The 15,189-nt window shown below is 22.9% G+C and overlaps 1 pseudogene across 1 annotated transcript; it reads left to right on the forward strand.

Annotated features, from left to right (window-relative positions):
• Positions 1-652: 652 nt before the first annotated feature.
• LOC138911543 (NADH-ubiquinone oxidoreductase chain 2-like) lies at positions 653-13,648 on the forward strand (annotated as a pseudogene). Its single transcript, XR_011417245.1, has 2 exons — positions 653-672; positions 834-13,648. The product of XR_011417245.1 is annotated as an NADH-ubiquinone oxidoreductase chain 2-like (transcript).
• The last annotated feature ends 1,541 nt before the right edge of the window (positions 13,649-15,189 follow it).

Raw genomic sequence — 15,189 nt, forward strand, 5'->3', positions numbered from 1 at the left:
AAAATTAATTTAAGTAAACTCATTAAATAAATCATTAATATGTAATTATAAATTTACTAAATAATTAAATTTAATTAAAAAATTAATACCAATAACCCTATTAAATTAAAGTCAATTTTAAGGCTATTAAAAAATCATTCTAATTTTTTTTTTTTTTTTTGCAAATTAAGAAAAAATAGATATAAAGAAAATGTATCTATTTTTAAATTAATAAATTTTAAAAAAACATTTTTGTATACTAAGTCTAGATTAATAGATAATCTATATATATATAAATATTTAATATATTATTATATAATTAACAATTTAAATAAAAAATTTCGCAATCCAAAAATCATTACAAATATGGTAAAAAAAAATCTATATTTTAAAGATTTATCTAATGATTCTTTTGATTTATATAAATTAATATAAATTTTATAAATTATTATATATTTATATATTTATATATTGTTGATGATTTACTATAATATATATATCTATATAGAAAATTTTAAATATCTATAATTAAAACTATATTTAAATAAATTTACTACTAAAATGTATTATTTAATTTAAATAATTATAATATTAAAAATTAAAGAATTTTTCAAAATATATTAGTAAAGTACAAAAAAAAAAAAAAAAAAAAATAGACGGGATTTTATTGTAAATGAATTGCCTGATAAAAGGGTTATCTTGATAGGGTAAATTATGTAGGATTCTACATTCATTGATTGATTTTATTGTTATTTTTTGAAGGATTTTATATTTAATAGAATTAAACTATTACTAAAAGTATCAAAAACTTTTGTGCATCGTACACCAAAATATAAAAAGATAAGCTAACTAAGCTACTGGGTTCATACCCCATTTATAAAGGTTTTAATCCTTTTCTTTTTAATTTTTAATAATTCTTCAAAAATTTTATTTATTACAATAATAATTATTGGAACATTAATTACAGTAACCTCTAATTCTTGGTTAGGAGCATGAATAGGTTTAGAAATTAATTTGTTATCTTTTATTCCCCTAATAAGAGATAATAATAATTTTAAATCAACAGAAGCTTCTTTAAAATATTTTTTAACCCAAGCTTTAGCTTCAACTGTTTTACTGTTTTCAGTGATTTTATTAATGTTAAATAATAGAATAACAATTGAAATTAATAACTCATTTACTTCAATAATTATTTTATCAACTTTATTGTTAAAAAGAGGAGCCGCCCCTTTTCATTTTTGATTCCCCAATTTAATAGAAGGATTAACTTGAATAAATGCTCTTCTTTTAATAACATGGCAAAAAATTGCTCCTTTAATATTAATTTCTTATTTAAATTTAAAAAATTTATTACTTATTAGAGTAATTCTTTCAGTAATTATTGGAGCAATTGGAGGTTTAAACCAAACTTCTTTACGAAAACTTATAGCTTTTTCTTCTATTAATCATTTAGGTTGAATACTAAGAGCGTTAATAATTAATGAATCAGTTTGAATAATTTATTTTTTATTTTATTCTTTTTTATCATTTATTTTAACTTTTATATTTAATATTTTCAAATTATTTCATTTAAACCAATTATTTTCATGATTTATACAAAGAAAAGTTATAAAATTTACTTTATTTATAAATTTTTTATCTTTAGGTGGATTACCTCCATTTTTAGGATTTTTACCAAAATGAATTGTAATTCAACAATTAACTTTTTGTAACCAATATTTTCAATTAATAATTTTATTAATATCAACTTTAATCACATTATTTTTTTATTTACGAATTTGTTATTCAGCATTTATGCTAAATTATTACGAAAATAACTGAGTTATTAGCACCCAAATCAATAATTTTAGTATAAAACTATACTTGATTTGTACATTTTTGTCAATTTTTGGATTATTTATAATTTCAATATTTTATTCTATATTTTAGGTTAAAGGCTTTAAGTTAAATGAAACTCATAGCCTTCAAAGCTGTAAATATAGGAAATCCTTTAAGCCTTAGTAATTTATTACTCCTTCAAAATTGCAGTTTGATGTCATTATTGACTATAAGACCGATTTATAATTTTACTAATCAATTGATTAAGAAGAAAATTTCTTATAAATAGATTTACAATCTATCGCCTAACTTCAGCCACTTAATCGCGACAATGATTATTTTCAACAAATCATAAAGATATTGGAACATTATATTTTATTTTCGGTGCTTGAGCAGGAATAGTTGGAACATCTTTAAGAATTTTAATTCGAGCTGAATTAGGACATCCAGGAGCTTTAATTGGTGATGACCAAATTTATAATGTAATTGTTACAGCTCATGCTTTTATTATGATTTTTTTTATAGTTATACCAATTATAATTGGAGGATTTGGAAATTGACTTGTACCTTTAATATTAGGAGCTCCTGATATAGCTTTCCCACGAATAAATAATATAAGATTTTGACTTTTACCCCCCGCTTTATCATTATTATTAGTTAGAAGAATAGTTGAAAACGGAGCTGGAACAGGGTGAACAGTTTACCCTCCATTATCAGCAGGAATTGCTCATGGAGGAGCTTCTGTAGATTTAGCTATTTTCTCTTTACATTTAGCAGGAATTTCTTCAATTTTAGGAGCTGTAAATTTTATTACAACAGTAATTAATATACGATCTTCAGGAATTACTTTAGACCGTATACCTTTATTTGTTTGATCCGTTGTAATTACAGCTCTTTTACTTCTTTTATCTCTTCCTGTTTTAGCAGGAGCTATTACAATATTATTAACAGACCGAAATCTTAATACTTCATTCTTTGACCCAGCTGGTGGAGGGGATCCAATTTTATACCAACATTTATTTTGATTTTTTGGTCATCCAGAAGTTTATATTTTAATTTTACCAGGATTTGGAATAATTTCTCATATTATTAGTCAAGAATCAGGTAAAAAGGAAACTTTTGGATCTTTAGGGATAATTTATGCAATATTAGCTATTGGATTATTAGGATTTATTGTATGAGCCCACCATATATTCACAGTTGGGATAGACGTAGATACACGAGCTTATTTTACATCAGCAACTATAATTATTGCTGTGCCTACAGGTATTAAAATTTTTAGTTGACTTGCTACACTTCACGGAACACAACTTTCCTATTCACCAGCCATTTTATGAGCTTTAGGATTTGTATTTTTATTCACAGTTGGAGGATTAACCGGAGTTGTTTTAGCAAATTCATCTGTTGACATTATTTTACATGACACATACTATGTAGTTGCTCATTTTCATTATGTATTATCAATAGGGGCAGTATTCGCAATTATAGCTGGATTTGTACATTGATACCCTTTATTTACAGGATTAACTATAAATAATAAGTGATTAAAAAGTCAATTTATTATTATATTTATTGGAGTAAATTTAACATTTTTCCCTCAACATTTCTTAGGTTTAGCGGGAATGCCACGTCGATATTCTGATTATCCAGATGCTTATACTACATGAAATGTAATTTCAACTATTGGATCATCAATTTCTTTATTGGGAATTTTATTTTTTTTCTATATTATTTGAGAAAGTTTAGTGTCCCAACGTCAAGTTATTTACCCAATTCAACTAAATTCTTCAATTGAATGATACCAAAATACTCCTCCTGCTGAACATAGCTATTCTGAATTACCTTTATTAACTAATTAATTTCTAATATGGCAGATTAGTGCAATGGATTTAAGCTCCATATATAAAGAATTTTTACTTTTATTAGAAAATAAATGTCAACATGAGCTAATTTAGGTCTTCAAGATAGAGCTTCTCCTTTAATAGAACAATTAATTTTTTTTCATGATCATGCATTACTGATTTTAGTAATGATTACTGTTTTAGTTGGATATTTAATATTTATATTATTCTTTAATAATTACATTAATCGTTTTTTATTACACGGGCAATTAATTGAAATAATTTGAACAATTTTACCTGCTATTATTTTATTATTTATTGCATTCCCATCTTTACGTTTATTATATTTATTAGACGAAATTAATGAACCTTCAGTAACTTTAAAAAGAATTGGTCATCAATGATACTGAAGTTATGAATATTCAGATTTCAATAATGTTGAATTTGATTCATATATAATTCCTACAAATGAAATTTCAAATGATGGGTTTCGTTTACTAGATGTAGATAACCGAATTGTTTTACCAATAAATTCTCAAATTCGAATTTTAGTAACAGCAGCTGATGTAATTCATTCATGAACAATCCCAGCTTTAGGAGTAAAAGTTGATGGAACCCCAGGACGATTAAACCAAACTAATTTTTTCATTAACCGTCCAGGATTATTTTATGGTCAATGTTCAGAAATTTGTGGAGCTAACCATAGTTTTATACCAATTGTAATTGAAAGAGTTCCTGTAAATTATTTTATTAAATGAATTTCTAATAATGTAAATTCTTCATTAGATGACTGAAAGCAAGTACTGGTCTCTTAAACCATTTTATAGTAAATTAGCACTTACTTCTAATGAACTAAAAAATTAGTTAAAATTATAACATTAGTATGTCAAACTAAAATTATTAAATTATTAATATTTTTTAATCCCACAAATAGCTCCAATTAAATGATTAACTTTATTTTTTATTTTTTCTATTACTTTTATTTTATTTTGCTCAATAAATTATTATGCTTATATACCTTCTTCCCCTAAATCAAATGAATTAAAAAATATTAATTTAAATTCAATAAACTGAAAATGATAACAAATTTATTTTCTGTATTCGACCCATCAGCAATTTTCGGTTTATCAATAAATTGAATAAGAACATTTTTAGGTCTTTTAATAATTCCTTCTATTTATTGATTAATACCTTCTCGTTATAATATTTTTTGAAATACAATTTTATCAACTTTACATAAAGAATTTAAAACTCTTTTAGGACCCTCAGGTCATAACGGTTCAACATTTATTTTTATTTCTTTATTTTCTCTTATTCTTTTCAATAATTTTATAGGTTTGTTTCCTTATATTTTTACAAGAACAAGTCATTTAACATTAACTCTTTCATTAGCTTTACCTCTATGATTATCTTTTATAATTTATGGGTGAATTAACCACACTCAACATATATTTGCCCACCTCGTGCCTCAAGGAACCCCAGCAATTCTTATACCTTTTATAGTTTGTATTGAAACAATTAGAAATGTAATTCGACCAGGAACTTTAGCAGTTCGATTAACTGCTAATATAATTGCAGGTCATTTATTATTAACTTTATTAGGAAACACAGGACCCTCTATATCTTACATATTAGTCACTTTTTTATTAATAGCTCAAATTGCTTTATTAGTTCTTGAATCTGCTGTAGCTATAATTCAATCTTATGTATTTGCTGTTTTAAGAACACTTTATTCTAGAGAAGTTAATTAATTTATTTATTTATATATATATATATATACAAATATATAAGTATATAAAATAAATGTCTACACATTCAAATCATCCATTTCATTTAGTTGATTACAGACCATGACCATTAACAGGAGCAATTGGTGCAATAACAACTGTTTCAGGAATAATTAAGTGATTTCATCAATATGATACATCATTATTTTTTTTAGGAAATATTATTACTATCTTAACTGTTTATCAATGATGACGAGATGTATCTCGAGAAGGAACTTATCAAGGATTACATACTTACCCTGTAACTATTGGTTTACGATGAGGTATAATTTTATTTATTTTATCAGAAGTTTTATTTTTTGTAAGTTTTTTTTGAGCATTTTTTCACAGAAGTTTATCCCCAGCAATTGAATTAGGAGCATCATGACCACCTGCTGGAATTATTTCTTTTAACCCTTTTCAAATTCCTCTTTTAAATACTGCAATTTTATTAACATCAGGAGTTACCGTAACATGAGCTCATCATAGATTAATGGAAGGAAACCATTCACAAACTACTCAAGGGCTATTTTTTACTGTTCTTTTAGGAATTTACTTTACAATACTTCAAGCCTATGAATATATTGAAGCTCCATTTACAATTGCAGATTCAGTTTATGGTTCAACATTTTTTATAGCTACAGGATTTCATGGGATTCATGTTCTTATTGGAACAACATTCTTATTAATTTGTTTATTACGACATTTAAATAATCACTTTTCTAAAGCCCATCATTTTGGCTTTGAAGCAGCAGCATGATATTGACATTTTGTCGATGTAGTTTGATTATTTTTATATATCACAATTTACTGATGAGGAGGTTAATAAATTTATTATATCAATATAGTATAAAAGTATATATGACTTCCAATCATAAGGTCTATTATTAATAGTATTGATAATTTTTTCAATTCTTTTTATCGCCACAGTAATTATAATAATTTCTTTTATTGTTATAATTTTAGCTTCAATTTTATCTAAAAAAACCTTAGTTGACCGAGAAAAAAGATCTCCTTTTGAATGTGGATTTGACCCAAAATCATCTTCTCGGTTACCATTTTCTTTGCGATTTTTTTTAATCACAATTATTTTTTTAATTTTTGATGTTGAAATTGCTTTAATTCTCCCTATAATCATTATTTTTAAATTTTCAAATTTAATAATTTGATCAACAACTTCAATAATTTTTATTTTTATTTTATTAATTGGACTATACCATGAATGAAATCAAGGTATATTAAATTGATCTTCTTAATTAATAATAGGGTTGTAGTTAATTATAACATTTGATTTGCATTTAAAAAGTATTGATATTTCAATCTACCTTATAACAATTTTTGAATATGAAGCGATTTATTGCATTTAGTTTCGACCTAATTTTAGGTAATTTTACCCTTATTCTTTAATTGAAGCCAAATTAGAGGCTTATCACTGTTAATGATAGAATTGAGCTTTTACTCCAATTAAGGAAGTATGGTGATCAAGTAAAAGCTGCTAACTTTTTTCTTTTAATGGTTAAATTCCATTTATACTTCTATTTATATAGTTTAAAATAAAACTTTACATTTTCATTGTAAAAATAAAATTTTATTATTTTTATAAATTACTAAAATAAATTCACTATATTTAAAGATTAAATAATCTCCCCAACATCTTCAGTGTTGTACTCTAAATATAAGCTATTTAAATATAAAAATAATAAAAAATTTACTAAAATTAAAATTCAAAATACAAATAATATTAAATAAATTTTTAAATTATTATTATGAATTAAAAATAAAGTTTGAGAATAATTTAATAATTTTTGGTATAAATGTTGACCTCCAAAATATTCTGATCAACCTTGATCAAAACTTTTACTAACAATTTGACCATAATTTAAAGGATAAAAAATAACTCCATAAGTTCTAATGTAAGGTATAAATCATATTGAACCTATAAAATTTGTTAAATTGTATAAAATTATTGATTTATTAATTGTATATAAATTTCTTACTGAAATTAAATAACCAAATAAACCTCCAAAAATACAAACAAATAAAGTTAATAATTTTAAAAAAAAAGGTAAACAAATTATATAAGGCACAGGAAAGATTAATCAATTTAATATTCTACCCCCAATAATTCTTATAACCAATAAACCTATTATTCCTCGTAATATAACTCAACCTTCATCATTTAATACATTCAAACTACTACAATTTAAATCTCCTGTTATAGAATAATAAACTAACCGAAATGAGTAACAAACCGTTAATCCAGTTGAAAAAAAATATAAAAAGAAAGAAAATATATTAATATTTCTAATTATAACAATTTCTAAAATTATATCTTTTGAATAAAACCCAGCTAAAAAAGGTATCCCACATAAAGCTAAATTTGATACATTAAAACAAGCTGAAGTTAAAGGTATGTGAATTCTTAAACCCCCCATTAAACGAATGTCCTGAGAATTATTTATATTATGGATAATTGCTCCTGCACATATAAATAATAAAGCTTTAAATAAAGCATGAGTTAATAAATGAAATATAGCTAATTTATAAAAACCTATTGATAAAATTCTTATTATTAGCCCTAATTGACTTAAAGTAGATAAAGCAATAATTTTTTTTAAATCAAATTCAAAATTAGCTCCTAAACCTGCTATAAATATAGTTAAACCTGACAATAAAAGTAAAAATTGTCCTATTCAAGAATTTCTCAATAAAATATTAAACCGAATTAATAAATACACTCCTGCAGTTACCAATGTAGACGAATGAACTAAAGCAGACACTGGAGTTGGCGCAGCTATAGCAGCTGGCAATCAAGAAGAAAATGGAATTTGTGCACTTTTAGTTATAGCAGCTAATATTACTAAAGATCCAATTAATATTATTTCAAATTCATTTTGCATAACTTCTAAATAAAAAATATAATTTCATCTTCCATAATTTAATATTCATGCAATAGCTAATAATAAAGCTACATCCCCAATTCGATTTGATAAAGCTGTTAATATACCAGCATTATAAGACTTAATATTTTGAAAATAAATAACTAAACAATACGAAACTAATCCTAATCCATCTCATCCTAATAAAATTCTTACTAAATTAGGTCTAATAATTAATAATATCATAGATAAAACAAATATTAAAACTAATATAATAAAACGATTAATATTAACATCTCCTCTTATATATTCTTTTCTGTAAAAAATTACTAAAGAAGAAATTATTAACACAAAAGACATAAATAATAAACTTATTCAATCAAATAAAAAAGTTATAGTAATTGATATAGAATTTAAGGAAACTACTTCTCATTCAATAAAATATACTAAATTATTTAATAAAAAATAAAGACTACAAAAAAAACATGTTATTCTAATAGAAATTAAATTTAAAAATCTAATTCTACAAATTGACAAATATTTCACGATCTAAAATGAATTATTCATATCACTAACACCACAAATTAGTATTTTTTTTAAACTATTTAAATATAATCACAATAAACATATATCTCTTTTTATAATTAATATATTTAAAGGTAACCAATGTAATAATATTAATAAATATTCACGAATTTTACCTCTTCTAAAAGAATAAACTCCAGAAAAAATTTTTCCATGTTGACTAAATGAATATAAATATAAAGTATAAGCAGCTCTAAAAAAAGATAATAAAGAAAGTATAATTATAGAAACTCAAGACCATGAAACAATTCTATTTAATAAAGAAATTTCACCTAATAAATTTAATGTAGGAGGGGCTGCTATATTTGCTGATCTCAATAAAAATCACCATAAAGCTATAGCAGGTATAAAATTTAAAAGTCCCTTATTAATTAATAAACTTCGTCTCCCTAATCGTTCATAAGATACATTAGCTAAACAAAATAACCCAGAAGAACAAAGTCCATGAGCAATTATTAATCTATAAGATCCACATAAACCTCAATAAGACATAGTTAAAAGCCCTGCTAGAACAATCCCTATATGAGCTACTGAAGAATAAGCAATTAAAGCCTTTAAATCAGTTTGACGTAAACAAACAAATCTAACTAAAACTCCTCCAACTAATCTAATTCTAATTCAAATAAATCTATACTTTAGATTTATTATTTGTAAAATTGATAAAACTCGTAACATACCATAACCCCCTAATTTTAATATAATTCCAGCTAAAATTATAGAACCAGATACAGGAGCTTCAACATGAGCCTTAGGTAACCACAAATGAACTAAAAATATTGGTATTTTTACTAAAAAAGCACATACTAAACAAAAATATAGCAAATCATAATTAAATATAAAATTATTTATTAAATAAAAATTTATTGTTCCTATTTTATTTATTAAGTAAAAAATTCCAATTAATATAGGTAAAGAAACTAATAAAGTATAAAATAATAAATAAATACCAGCTTGCAATCGTTCAGGCTGATACCCTCAACCTAAAATTAAAAATAAAGTTGGAATTAAACTTCTTTCAAAAAATAAATAAAATATAAATAAACTTATTCTTCTAAATGTTAAAACAAGTAATAATAATAATATAACAACATTTAATAAAAATAAATTTTTATAATTATTGTATTTATAAACTCTTTCTCTTGCTATTAATATTAAAGAACAAATTCATAAACTCAATAAAACTAACCCATAAGAAAGTATATCACATCCTAAAAAATAAGAAATATTTATTCAATAATTTATAAAATTATTTATTAATAAAAATAAAAAACTAATAAAAAATAATAAAACCTGCACCATTCAAAATATATTATTAATAAAACAAAGAGGTAATAAAAATACTAAAAAAAAAATTAATTTTAACATTATATAATTCTAAAAGATTGAAAATAATCATTCCCATGTGTTCGAATTATTGACACTAAAATAGATAAACCTAAAGCACCTTCACAAACTCTAAAAGTTAAAAATATTATACTAAAATAACTTTCATAATTTACTATATTTAAATAAATAAATAATATAAAAAATAAAATTAAAACAATAAATTCAAGACTTAAAAGTATTGATAACAAATGTTTTCGGTTAGAAACAAAACAAAATAACCCACAAATAAATAAAATCATTGGTAAACTTCAGTACAAAATTATAATCATTAGTTTTAATAGTTTAATAAAAACATTGGTCTTGTAAATCAAAAATAAGATTAATTCTTTTAAAACTTCAAGAGAAAAGAATTTCTTTTTCATTAATCCCCAAAATTAATATTTTATATAAACTACCTCTTGAAATTCTTCAAATAATTTTATATTCTTTAATTTTCTTAACTTCAATTATTTTTATAAATATAATTCACCCATTAGCCATAGGATTAACACTTTTAATCCAAACAATTTTAATTTCTCTAATTACAGGATTAATAACAAAAACATTTTGATTCTCATATATTTTATTTTTAATTTTTCTAGGAGGTATATTAGTTTTATTTATTTATGTCACATCTTTAGCTTCTAATGAAATATTTAATTTATCAATTAAATTAACAATAATTTCAATTTCTCTATTTTTTACATCTTTAATTTTAATTTTTTTTATCGACAAAAATTCAATTAGATTTTTTTTATTAAATAATGAAATAGAATCAATTTCATCAAATTATTCTTATTTTATAGAAAATTCGTTATCATTAAATAAACTTTATAACTTTCCTACCAACTTAATTACAATTCTTTTAATAAATTATTTATTAATTACCTTGATTGTTATTGTAAAAATTACTAAAATATTTAAAGGACCATTACGAATTATAAATTAATGAACAAACCTTTACGAACCTCCCACCCTTTATTTAAAATTGCTAACAATGCTTTAGTTGATCTTCCTGCACCTATTAATATTTCAAGATGATGAAATTTTGGATCTTTATTAGGATTATGTTTAATTATCCAAATTTTAACTGGATTATTTTTAGCCATACACTACACCGCAGATGTAAATTTAGCTTTTAATAGAGTTAATCATATTTGTCGTGATGTAAATTACGGATGATTATTACGAACAATACACGCTAACGGTGCTTCTTTTTTCTTTATTTGTATTTATTTACATGTAGGACGAGGAATTTACTACGGATCTTATTTATTTACACCTACATGAATAATTGGAGTAATTATTTTATTTTTAGTAATAGGAACTGCTTTTATAGGTTATGTATTACCATGAGGACAAATATCTTTTTGAGGAGCAACAGTTATTACAAATTTATTATCAGCAGTACCTTATCTTGGAATTGATCTTGTACAATGAGTTTGAGGAGGATTTGCTGTTGATAATGCAACTTTAACTCGATTTTTTACATTCCACTTTATTTTACCTTTTATTGTATTAGCAATAACTTTAATTCATTTATTATTCCTTCATCAAACAGGATCAAATAACCCAATTGGATTAAATTCAAATAGAGATAAAATCCCATTTCATCCATATTTTACCTACAAAGACATTGTCGGATTTATTATTATAATTTTTTTACTAATTTCTTTAATTTTAATTAATCCTAATTTATTGGGAGATCCAGATAATTTTATCCCAGCTAACCCATTAGTAACACCAGCTCACATTCAACCAGAATGATATTTTCTATTCGCTTACGCAATTCTTCGATCTATTCCCAATAAATTAGGAGGAGTAATTGCTTTAGTTCTTTCAATTGCAATTTTAATAATTCTTCCATTTTATAACCTAAGAAAATTCCGAGGTATTCAATTTTACCCAATTAATCAGATTTTATTTTGAATTATAGTAGTAACAGTAATTTTATTAACTTGAATTGGAGCCCGCCCTGTAGAAGAACCTTATGTTTTAATTGGACAAATTTTAACCGTTGTTTATTTTTTATACTATATTATTAACCCTTTAGTAAATAAATGATGAGATAATCTTTTAAATTAGTTAATGAGCTTGAATAAGCATATGTTTTGAAAACATAAGATAGAAATCTTACTTTCTATTAACTTAATAAATTACTAATTTTAATTCACAATAATAAAGAAAACAATAAAATTTTTAAACCAATAAAAAATATTAAATAATTTAATGAAAAAGATAAAAAACACTTTCATGCCAAATATATTAATTTATCATAACGAAACCGAGGTAAAGTACCTCGAACCCAAATAAAAATAAATGAAATTAATATTAATTTTAAATAAAATAATAAATTAAACACATCGCATCCTAAAAAAATTACACAAAATAATATACTTATAAATAAAATTCTTGCATACTCAGCTAAAAAAATTAATGCAAATCCTCCTCTTCTATACTCAACATTAAACCCTGATACTAATTCAGATTCCCCTTCAGCAAAGTCAAAAGGTGTTCGATTAGTTTCAGCTAAAGAAATTGTTAACCAAACCAAAGCTATAGGAAATAAAATAAATAAAAATCAAATATAAGTTTGATAATAATAAAAATATAAAAAATTATACCCCCCAATTAAAAATACAAAAGATAATAAAATTAAAGCTAAACTAACTTCATAAGAAATAGTTTGAGCAACAGCCCGTAAACCCCCTAATAAAGCATAATTTGAATTAGAAGATCACCCAGCTACTATAACTGTATAAACTCCTAATCTAGTACAACATAAAAAAAATAACCCTCCCAAATTAAAAGAGTATAATTTTACAAAAAATGGTATACATATTCAAACCACTAAAGATAAAAATAAAGACAAAATAGGCGAAATATAATATCTTAAATAATTAGATAATAATGGATAAGTTTGTTCTTTTGTAAATAATTTAATTGCATCACAAAAAGGTTGAGGAATTCCTATTAAACCAACTTTATTAGGACCCTTACGAATTTGGATATAACCTAAAACTTTTCGTTCCAATAAAGTTAAAAAAGCTACTCTAACTAATACACAAATAATTAATAATAAACTCCCTACTAAAGATATAATCAATTCTATATAAAACAAGTACTATTTGTAATAAATATTACATAAATAAATTCTAAATTTATTGCACTAATCTGCCAAAATAGTTATATTAATTAATATTATTCTAAATAAAAATAAAATTATTTTAATATTTGGTCCTTTCGTACTAAAATATTATATATTTTTAAAGATAGAAACCAACCTGGCTTACGCCGGTTTGAACTCAGATCATGTAAGAATTTAAAAGTCGAACAGACTTAAAATTTGAACGGCTACACCCAAAATTATATCTTAATCCAACATCGAGGTCGCAATCTTTTTTATCGATATGAACTCTCCAAAAAAATTACGCTGTTATCCCTAAAGTAACTTAAATTTTTAATCATTATTAATGGATCAAATATTCATACATTAATGATTTTAATCATTAAAAGTTTTTTAAATTTTAATATCACCCCAATAAAATATTTTAATTTATAATAATAAAAATAATCTTTATAATTAAAATAAATAAAATATAAAGATTTATAGGGTCTTCTCGTCTTTTAAATAAATTTTAGCTTTTTGACTAAAAAATAAAATTCTATAAAAAATTTAAATGAAACAGTTAATATTTCGTCCAACCATTCATTCCAGCCTTCAATTAAAAGACTAATGATTATGCTACCTTTGCACAGTTAAAATACTGCGGCCATTTAAAAATTTTCAGTGGGCAGGTTAGACTTTAAATTTAATTCAAAAAGACATGTTTTTGTTAAACAGGCGAATATTATTTTTGCCGAATTCTTTACTTAAACTTATCATTTAAATTTATTTTACAATAAAATATACTAATTCTATCATTATTTCTTAATTTAAAAAATTAAAATTAATATTTCAATAAAAATTTAAAATATAATAAATAATTTAATTTATAAAATAAATTATAACACAATTTTTAATAATTGCTAATTCTAAGCATATATATTTTAAATTTATTTATTATTTTTAAAAATTTATTTTATAGCTTATCCCATAAAATATTAAAATTATAAATTATTTAATTAAAAAATTTTTTAAATAAATTTATAATTTCTAAATTAAATTTATTTCTTGAAAAACTAGATACCTTTAAAAACGAATAACATTTCATTTCTAATATAATATTTAAAATAATTTTATTACATTAACTTTAATATTATATTAACTCTTTTAAAATCGAGAAAAATATATTTAAATATTTTTTATTTAATAAACGCTGATACACAAGGTACAATAAATTAAATTTTCTTTTAAAATAAAAATTTTTCAAAATATTTCAATTTTCTTTTACAATACTATTAAACTATTATTAAAATTATTTTTTCTTTAAACAATACTAAAACTTTTTCTTATATAATTATTTTTAATATTCTAAAATAAAATAAATAAAATTAATAAATAAAATCTAATCAATTTATATTGATTTGCACAAAAATCTTTTCAATGTAAATGAAATGCTTTACTTAATAAGCTTTAAATTGTCATTCTAGATACACTTTCCAGTACATCTACTATGTTACGACTTATCTTACCTTAATAATAAGAGCGACGGGCGATGTGTACATATTTTAGAGCTAAAATCAAATTATTAATCTTTATAATTTTACTACCAAATCCACCTTCAAAAATTTTTTCATAATTTTATCCGTTTAAATAAATTTATTGTAACCCATTATTACTTAAATATAAGCTACACCTTGATCTGATATAAATTTTAATAAAAATTATTGAATATTAATATTCTTATAAAATATTCTGATAACGACGGTATATAAACTGATTACAAACTTAAGTAAGGTCCATCGTGGATTATCGATTACAAAACAGGTTCCTCTGGATAGACTAAAATACCG

The sequence above is a fragment of the Drosophila virilis genome, unplaced genomic scaffold (assembly GCF_030788295.1).
Source record: "Drosophila virilis strain 15010-1051.87 unplaced genomic scaffold, Dvir_AGI_RSII-ME tig00001534, whole genome shotgun sequence".
NCBI lineage: Eukaryota > Metazoa > Arthropoda > Insecta > Diptera > Drosophilidae > Drosophila > Drosophila virilis.